The sequence below is a fragment of the Rhincodon typus genome, chromosome 48 (genome assembly GCF_021869965.1).
Source record: "Rhincodon typus isolate 14 chromosome 48, sRhiTyp1.1, whole genome shotgun sequence".
In the NCBI taxonomy this organism is placed as follows: domain Eukaryota; kingdom Metazoa; phylum Chordata; class Chondrichthyes; order Orectolobiformes; family Rhincodontidae; genus Rhincodon; species Rhincodon typus.
In genome coordinates, this window is record NC_063379.1 from 3,982,221 (window position 1) to 3,991,900 (window position 9,680).

Sequence of the window (9,680 nt, forward strand, 5' to 3'; positions counted from 1 at the left end):
TCCCTTCCCCACCCCAAAGACCTATCAATGGTAATCCCCAAAATGTTGATAGTGGGGGGAATTCAGTGGTTGTAACACCATTGAATGTCAAGATCTGTGACCTTGTCTCCAATCCACTCCTCCTCAACAGATGTATAAACTTTGTGATCTCTATCCAATAGCCAAGGACCGTGACTACCGCACCACCCCCAGAAACCGTGATCCTCCTCACACCCCTTTGGACTATGACCCCACTTTACCTCGCCAAGGATTGTGACCCGTGCACCCTTCCCTCCTCTCCCTCACCCACACCTCCAACCAAACCCTTGAAACTGTGAACCCCCACCAACCCTTGGGAACTGTCGCCCACACGGAGACACACTGACCAAGAACTGTGATTGTCCACTTTCTGCACCTCCTCAACCCCAGCTTTTGGAGGCTGTGACTTGGATCCCCATCTTCAACCTGAACTCGAACCATCACACCCCAGGTTGTCCATGCTTCTACATATCCCAGTCTTCCTAATTCAGTGAACACTACTGAGGGAGTGCTGCACTGTTTGTGGATCAGGAGTGAGGGAGTGCTGCGCTGCTAAGTGGTCAGTGCCGAGGGAGTGCCGTACTGTCAGAGGGTTAGTACTAATGGATTGTCTCACTGTCTGAGGGTCAGTGCCGAGAGAGCACCGCACTGTCTGAGGGTCAGTGCCAAGGGAGCGCCACGCTGTCTGAGGGTCAGTGCCGAAGGAGCGCCACACCGTCTGAGGGTCAGAGCTGAGGGAGCGCCACAGTGACAGAAGTGTCACCTTTGTGATATGAAGTTTGAGCGAGGTCAAATGTTCCCTCTCTGCTGACTTGAAGAAATTTTTGCCAATTTGTCATGCTCCATACCTATTCAACGTCTCAACATTATTCAACAGTTCAGCGTAATGTGGGACTTGGTGAATACAAATTAGCTGCTACATTTTCAAGAATTTATTTCTTAGTTTCACTCACATCACCCTTCCCTCCAAACCCCAACTTCTCTCCCCTTTCCCTGCATAAATGCAAAGGGATTTTCAACTCCTTGAGCAGAAGACTGAAAAAGTTGTGTTCAGGTATAAGTAAAATGTTCAAGGCACACTGTTTATCTTTCTGTTAAACATATTTGAGGTACCAGAGCATGATGTTATTGCATTGTGCTGATACGCAACTGGAGCACCGTAGTTCTGTCTGTTCAGCATAGCTCTGAACAATCTGTTGGGTGGGGGGGACAAAGGTAGTGGCTGGCTGTGTTTTAGTTATGAGGTGGCAATAAACAATCACTTTCAAGTGACGTTGGATGGTTATTTGAATGAAATAAATCAGTGGGGCAACAGGTGACGACTGAGATTAACTGGCTAGATCCATGGAGAGCATCATAGACTTGAGGGTCTGAATGACCTTCTGCATAAATGTCTTTTACATAGCTTTGACTTGCATTTATATACTGAAGGTTGACTCTCAACTATCTTCAAATAATCTAGTGTAGCAAAGGTTTATAATATATTTGAAACTTCAGTTCCAAAATAGAGGTCAGTGAGTTTTTGATTTTTGATACGGTGAAGGTAACTTTCTTTTTGCAGTGCGTCAAAACAGCGCTTCCAATAAATCACCTGTTTTACGCAAACTGACTAGATAAACAATGAGCTACATGGTGAGATAATTGTTGAACTAGAAGTGTTCACTAACTTAGATTTATAATCCAAAAGGAGACAAATAGGTTCGGGGCCATAAGCTTATCCAGTTCAGTGAGAAAACATCCATTCCGCCTCATGGGAACTTTTGATGCTGACAGTTTCTAGGCCTTCAGAACTGGATTTAAGTGCGAAGTTACTTTAGCAGTCCAAGTAGACAGCACTGGCAAAAGCCCTGGGTATCTTCTTAGATTTCAGCAAGTCAAGGGTGTCTCTTGGCGAATTGACAGTGGAGCGACTTAATCTGGGGAACACAGTAATTCACTGACAGCTTGTAGCCTTTTCAGTTAAGGAGTGAAGATAGGAGTTTTACTCCACTCAGCTATGTATCTGTAAAGGATATTGCGAGGATAAAGGGTTGAATATTTCTTGATCTTTACAAGAACATATTTCTGAGTTGTCTTGGTACTCCGTTTCTGTCTTTGATGTAATAAACTTGCATTCTTTCATTCAAAGTACATCAGTAACTGGATGCATGCATGCACGTGCACCCCGTGTGTGTATGTTTATAATAACAGTGACTGAATTTAGGGTAAAGAAATCAAAATCTAAACCATTGTTTATCAAGCGGAATTTCGTTCTAGGATCCGACTTGTTCAGTATTGCCATCAGCTGGGATCTAAGCAGAAACGGAATTGATGGTGTGGAATAAGTAAACATGTCCTCTCGGGAGAGCTGAGAACACCGAAACATAATTTTATTTTCCTCAAAAAGTGTTGGAAGTCTGGGACTCTGCCCCGAAATGGTGGGAGTGGGTGGATGGGCTCATTTATTTCTTCACGGGTGAAGTTTGACGCTCCTACCGAACTCTGCGCAATCTGACGAGCTTGTCCATTCGACTTTGGTGACACCACATGTAAACGTACCATTCATTGGTCAGACCAGGCAAGCGGACTAGTGAGTCAGATTTGTTTCTGTAACGATCATTGGTGGTTTCCAATACTGAGACAAGCTGTCAATTCTAGATTTATCAATTCACTTCAAATTCTACCAGCTGCCTTGGTGAGATTTGAACTCTTGTACCCAGCGCCTGGGATTTTGGATCTCTCGTCCAGTGACATGTCCATGAAGCCACTATGTCCTTCTAATTGGAGCTTTCAGAATTACATGAATTGGAGCTTTGTTTGACTTCGACTGTGTATCTGACCCTATCCAGGGAATGTGAACTGAGATAACAGAAGTTCCTCAAATTCACAGACTTTTTAAAAAAAAATCACTGAAGGTCAAAAGTGAAAATGTACGGTTTAACTCCTGTTAAAGTGTAAGTGATATCCTTTGGAGAGCTGTGTGGCTGATCTAATTTGGGGGAGAAAGACGGGGTGGGGGGGGATGATGATGAAGGTAAAGCACACATTTCGTGATTGTAATAAATGGGAGTGGGGGATGGTGATGAGGAAGGGAGAATGTCGGGAGAGTGGCTGAGATGGAGGTAAGAGCAGTTTGTGCGGTAAAGAGAGAGAGAGGCAGACAGGGAGTGAGAAGATTACCAGATAGGCATGAGATGAGCCATAGTAAAGCTGGAGATGAAGAGGAGCTGTGGATTGGTGGGCCAGGAGTTTGAGAGCTGTGGTGGCAATGGGTGTGAGAGATGGGGAGGGAAATTGGAGGCAGCTCAAGAGATAAATAGGGAGAGACAGCGATTGGGAAGAGTCTTATGCTGTGAGAAATCATCGATAAAAGTGAATTGTGCTTTGCTGGGAGCCAGGAAGATACGCGAAGTCAGAATCTTTAGACAGAGCGTGGTTCGCATGTGGAATAACAGGTACTGGTGGATGTGAGTGCAATTACAACATTTAAAAGACATTTGAATAAGTACATGAATAGGAAAGCTTTCAAGGGATACGGGCCAGGAACAGGCAGGTGGGACTAATTCAGTTTGGGATTATGTTTGGCATGGACTGGTTGGACCGAAGGGTCTGTTTCCGTGCTGTACGACTGTGCAGTAAGGCAGGGATTTGGTGAAATGGAGTCTTCTTTATGTTTTGATGTAGATAATCAGCAAGGAGTTTGGTTTTTGTTGCCACAGATTGGGCTGAGATGGTTGATCAAGTGTAATTTAGGAAGAAACATCCTGCCTTCCATGGAGGTGTAACTCCAAGGAGTCACAATTGTTGCCGGACGTTTGAGTAATCAGTCTTCCTGTGTTCCAGCTTCTTTATGGAACTGCAACAGTTGCTTAAAATAGAGATGATCACCCGAGACACTCGCCCAGTTTGGGACTGGGTGTATTTACAGCGCAGGCATTGTGTCGATTTGAAGAGGGAGAAAGAGTGAGACATCCTTATTTTGTGGCAAGGAAGGTGTGAGCTGGACTTTGGGTGTCCGGATTTTAATCTTGCAATTGCTGATCGTAGTTAATACAACTACTTGGGCTGTGAGTCCTAGAGTTTCTTCCCTAATTATCTGGATTTTTAAACCTTGTAACCTATCTCTTAGACCCAGATTTTGTGACCTGTGCAGTAGTATCTCTTCGTCTAACTTAAGGTCAGAATTTTGTTATTCACTGACCAACAAGGCTTCTTTTATATATACACAGGATGTGTACTCATCACTAGCCAGACCAACATAATTGCCTATCAAAACACAGTCTTAATAGTACGTACTGAAAAAGTGCCGATTTTATTCTCCAAGGAGAAGTAGGTGGTGAGCTGCTTTTTTGAACCAGCGACATAACGACAGTCACGAGTCTGTTCAGAAAGCCACAGTGAAGAGGAGCACAGTGTAGTTCCAAATCAGGAAGGTGTGTGATTTTTTGCGGCGTGGCGGAGATGGGGGTTGTTGAGGTGACGGGTTCGGAAAGTGCATCAGAGGAGCCCTGGTCAGTTAATACAGATGGTATACACTGCTGCCACTGTGTTTTGATGGTGAATGTTGAATGTGGTAGGTGGACTGCCGATCAAGTGGATATCTACGACCTGGGTGCTGTAGACCTCCTTCAGTAGTGTTGAGGCTTCACTCGTCCAGTCATGTAGAGAGTTTTCCAATCATACTTCTGACTTATGCATCATAGATGTTGGACAGGCTTTGGCGAGACAAGGCTAGTGACTGACAAGTGGCAACTAACATTCATGCCACACACATGCCAGGCAATGACCATCTCCAATAAGTGACAGTCTTACCACTGGCCCTTGATTGTCAATGACGTTACCATTACTGAATTCTTCACTTCCAACATCCTGGGGTTACCAATGACCTCAACTGAAGTTATATCATACAGTGGCTGCAAGAACTGATCAGAGGTTGGGAATCTTGCAGTGAGCAACTCAACTTCCTGACTGCCCAGAGCCTGTCCACCATCTACAAGGCACAAGTCGGGAGTGTGATGGAATACTCCCCACTTGCCTTGATGTATGCGCTCAAGAAGCTTAAAACCATATGGTGTAGGAGCCGAAGTAAGCCATTCACCCTTCTGAGTCTGTTTTGCCATTCAGTTTGGGTAAAGGCTGATCTGATAATCCTTGACTCTGTGTTCCTGCCTTTTCCCCTTACCCTTTAAGCCCTTACTGATTAAAAATCTATCTCAGCTTTGACTACACCTAATCACCCAGCCATGTTAGCTCTCTGTGTTAAAGAATTCTACAGATTCACTACCTTCTGAGAGAAGAAGTTCCATTGTATCTCTCTTCGATGTATGACCCCTTATTCTGAGATTAAATCCTTTGGTCTGGGATACTCCCACAAGAGAAAACAACCTTTCTGCATCTACCCTGTCAAATCCCCTTAGAATCTCATTCTTCTAAACTTCAGTGAGTACAGGCCTAACTTACTCAACTTCTTCTCATAAGATGGACCCTCCAAACACAGTATCAGCTCAGTGACTCTTCTCTGGATTGCTTCCAATGCCAGTTTACCCCTCCTTTGATAAGAAGCCCAGACTGTTCACGGTGTATCAGTTCTGGTCTTGCATAGTTTTAGGCAACCTTTTTAGACTTTTATACTCCATTAAAATAAGGACCAACATTTCACTTTCCTTCGTTCTTCCCCACTGAACTTGCTAACTTTTTAGATTCATGCACAAGGTCTCTCAGACTCCTATGTTCTGTACTTTTCTGCAGTCTATCTCCATTTCAATAGTATTCAACTTCTCTATGCATCCTGCCAAAGTGCATAACCACAGATCTTTCCACATTGTATTCCTCTACCAAGTTTTTGTACACTCATTTGGCCAGTCTGTATCTCTCCTCAGACTCTTTGTCATCCTCGCTACTTGCCTACTCAACTATTTTGTGTCATCTGCAAACTTTGCGAGAGTACATTCACTTTCCTCATCCAGTCATTAACATGTATTGTAAATAATTGTGGCTCCAGCATTGACCCCTGTGACGCTCCACTCGTTACAGGTTGCCGTCCTGAAAATGTCCCCATGATCATGGCACAGTCTTCTATGGGTTAGCAAATCCTATATCCACGCTAATATACTGCCTTCAATACTGTGCACTCTTGTAGCCTTTCCTTATTCACTCGTTGGGTATGGTCATCGCTGTCTGGTCAGCATTCGTTGTAGTTGTGCTTGAGAACGTGGTAGTGAGCTGCAGTCCATCTGCTTTTAGTAGACTCACACAGGGAGGGAATTCCAGCATTTTGACCCAGCAACAGTGATGGAACGATGATATATTTCCAAGTTAGGATGGTGACTGGTTCGGAGGGGAATTTGCAGGGGGTGGTATTCCCATGTATCTGCTGACCTTGTCCTTTTAGATGGAAGTGGTCATGGGTTTGGAAGGTGCCTTTGAAGGATCCGTGATTAATTTCTGTAGTGAATCTTGTAGACAGTGCGCACTGTTGCCACAGTGCTAGAGGGAGTGGATGTTTGTGGATGTGGTGCCAATCAAATGGGCTGCTTTGTCCTGGATGGTGTTGAGCTTCTTGAGTGTTGTTGGAGCTGCTTCCATCCAGGCAAGTGGAGAGTATTCAATCATATCCCTGATTTGTGCCTTGTAGATGGTGGATGGGCTTTGGGAGGATCAGGAGGTGTTGTATTCCTAGCCTCTGACCTGGTCTTGTAGCCACTGTATTAATTTGGCAAGTCCAGTTGAGTTTCTGGTCGATGGTAATCCTCAGGACGCGGCTCCTACATCATATGGTTTTAAGCTTCTTGAGTGCACACATCCAGACAAGTGGGGAGTATTCCATCACACTCCCGACTTGTGCCTTGTAGATGGTGGACAGGCTCTGGGTAGTCAGGAAGATGAGTTGCTCACTGCCATTGCGGGGATTCAGTAATGGTAACTTAATTGAATATTCAAGGGGTGATGATTACTTTGTCTGTTATTGGAGGTGCTCTTTGCCTGGCATTCGCGTGGTGCAAATATTACTTGCTACTTATCAGCGCAAGCCTGAGTATTGTCCGGATCTTGCTGTATTTGAACATGGACTGTTTCAATATCTGAGCTGTCATGAATGGTGCTGAACATGTGTAATCATCGGCAATTGGCCTGTGTGGCGCCTTATCAAATGCCTTTGGGTATATAAGCTAGCCTTCAGTGCCTTGAAACATCAAGATGTCTTAGAAAAGATATTGATTAACAGCTACTTTTATCCAACTCAGTAAACTGTAAAAAAAAGCACAAAACATGAGTGAGGGTAATAGAATTGGAGGTGGTGCTCGGTAGATGTCCAAGCTAACAGTAGAGGAGAAAATTTCAGTGATCAGTGGCATTTTGACATTCCTGGTGATTTGAGTCTCTTGATTCAACTAGTCTGGTGGTTATTATGTTGTGTGATTACCAAGATTATAAATTCCAACCAAGAAGCATCTCGGAAGCAGAACAGGATGTAATACCAGAAGTTAGAAAAGTAGTGCAGAGGTCACCAGGTTGTCTTTCATTTCTCCAGGGTCGAGGACACCTCATTGTGAGCAGCAAATACAGCAGACTAGATTAAATGAAGTGCAGGTGAATTCCTGCTATTCCTGGATGTTGTGTCTAGGGTTTTGGATAATGAAGAAGGAGGAGGTAAACGGGCAAACATTGTACCTTCTGCAATAGCATGAGCGGGTACTGCAGTGTTGAGAGCGGAGGATGAGTGAACCATTTTTCCTGGGGGAATGGTCGTGCAGATTGCTGACGAGTGTGGGTAGGCGATATACGTCTGATGGCGGCGTTCCCCCCCAGCAGAGGCGGTGGAAATGGTGGCTTATGACGCTTTGGATATGAAGTTTGGTGGGGTGTTTCTGTTTTTGTTTTTCAGATCTCCATCTCCCACAGTTATTTGTTGGATTATTTTTCTCGGAAACTGTCCAAAATACTCTGAATTCTTCCTCATGGCCATCTCTGCCAATCTGCCTATCCCAAATCTACATTAAGATTAAAGATAGCCATGGTTAACATACTGCCTTTGTTATAGCTGCTGTTTGGGGACCTCTTTACTACTGCTACCAGTGCTGTCTTCCCCTCTTTATTTCTTACCACCGCTCATGTGTATCTTGTATCCTCTGAATAAAAATCATTTCTTGTCATTATACTTATTCCATCCTGTACCAACAATTCCAACCACCATCCTTTGCTTCCTGCCTGTTCGTTTGAAAAGCCACGTAGCCCTGAATATTTATTTCCCAGCTTTGAGTTCCTTGTAAACAATAATGACTATAAAATCATACCCATTAACCTGTGGTTGTGCTTATTCTGAATGTTACATGCATTCAAGACACCGTCTGTGACAAAGCAGCCCACTTGATTTGCACCACATCCACAAATATTGAATCCCTCCGTGACTAATGCTCTGTAGCTGCGGTATGTACTGTCTGCAAGGTGGGCTGCAGAAATTCACCAAGACTCCTTCGGCAGAACTTTCCACATCCGTGACTGTTAGGATTTAGAAGGAGAAGGACAACAAATTCTACTTGAGTACGCGTGACAATAAAATCTAATTCCAATCAATTTAGTTCTAAATACATGGGAACACCACCACTTTATAAGCAACTCACCATCCAGACGTAATTGAAGATTGGAATGTCTACAATGCTCCCATGTGTGAAATGGAAACAAGAACAGTAAGCAGTTAATCCCAGAATGATACGTTGACCAGACCTATGCCCAGTGACTCTGTGAGATATGGAGACATGAACTCTGCACAGTAATTTTGTGTGACGTGGAGGCCAGAAATGAGCACACTAACTCCTGTTATTAAATGAAGATGACAACAGTGTGCAGCAACTATCATAGTGCTTTATAGACCAGAACTCTGTAAGTAGAAACAGAGTAAATAGAAGCAAGGTAGGCAATTTGGCCTATCGATCTGCTCTGCCATTCAACCACCATGACACCATTTTTCCACACTATCTCTGTATTCTTTATGACCTTTAATGGCCAAAAGTTTCTTGATCTCTCTTTGGAGTATTTTCAATTCAGAATATTTTCAATGCACCTCCGAGTCGTCTTGGGTAGAGAATTTTGAAGATTCACCACCCACTGGGTAAGGAACTTCCAAGTCATGTCAGTCCTAAATAGTTTGACTGTTTTTCCTGAGACCATGTCGGCTGGCTCTAGACCTCGCTGTCTGCCAGGGGAATGTCCTTTCTGCAACTTTCCTCCATGCTTCACTGGACTTGCCTGTCATTTTTCCAGACTCCTGTGGACGCAGGTCCAGTCTCTTCAATTCCTGAGGAATTCCCAAGTCTCAACTTGCCAGTAACGATATGTATCTTCCCGTTTCAGTCCCTCGATGACAGCCCAATCGAGGAAGATGAAGAAGCTCTCCGAGAGGAAGATCACGATATCGACCAGTTCAATGAGGACACGTTTGGGCCTGGGGCGGTGGGTAAGTCAAGGCCTTTGTGGTTTGTTCAGATGCCCACTCAGTGTTCATTTTCAGATATTCTATTCTTGTCTCCCTCTCCCTCTGACTGCCCTGTCTAGCTGTCACTCACACTGTGACAACATAACAGCAGCCGTGTGTCAGGGCTCTGTGCTCTAAGTGCTGTTCCTGGGGATGCATACCAAATCAAGTACAAACTGCTGCTGGTGGAGGGCCGTCAGCTTGGTGGAAGGCA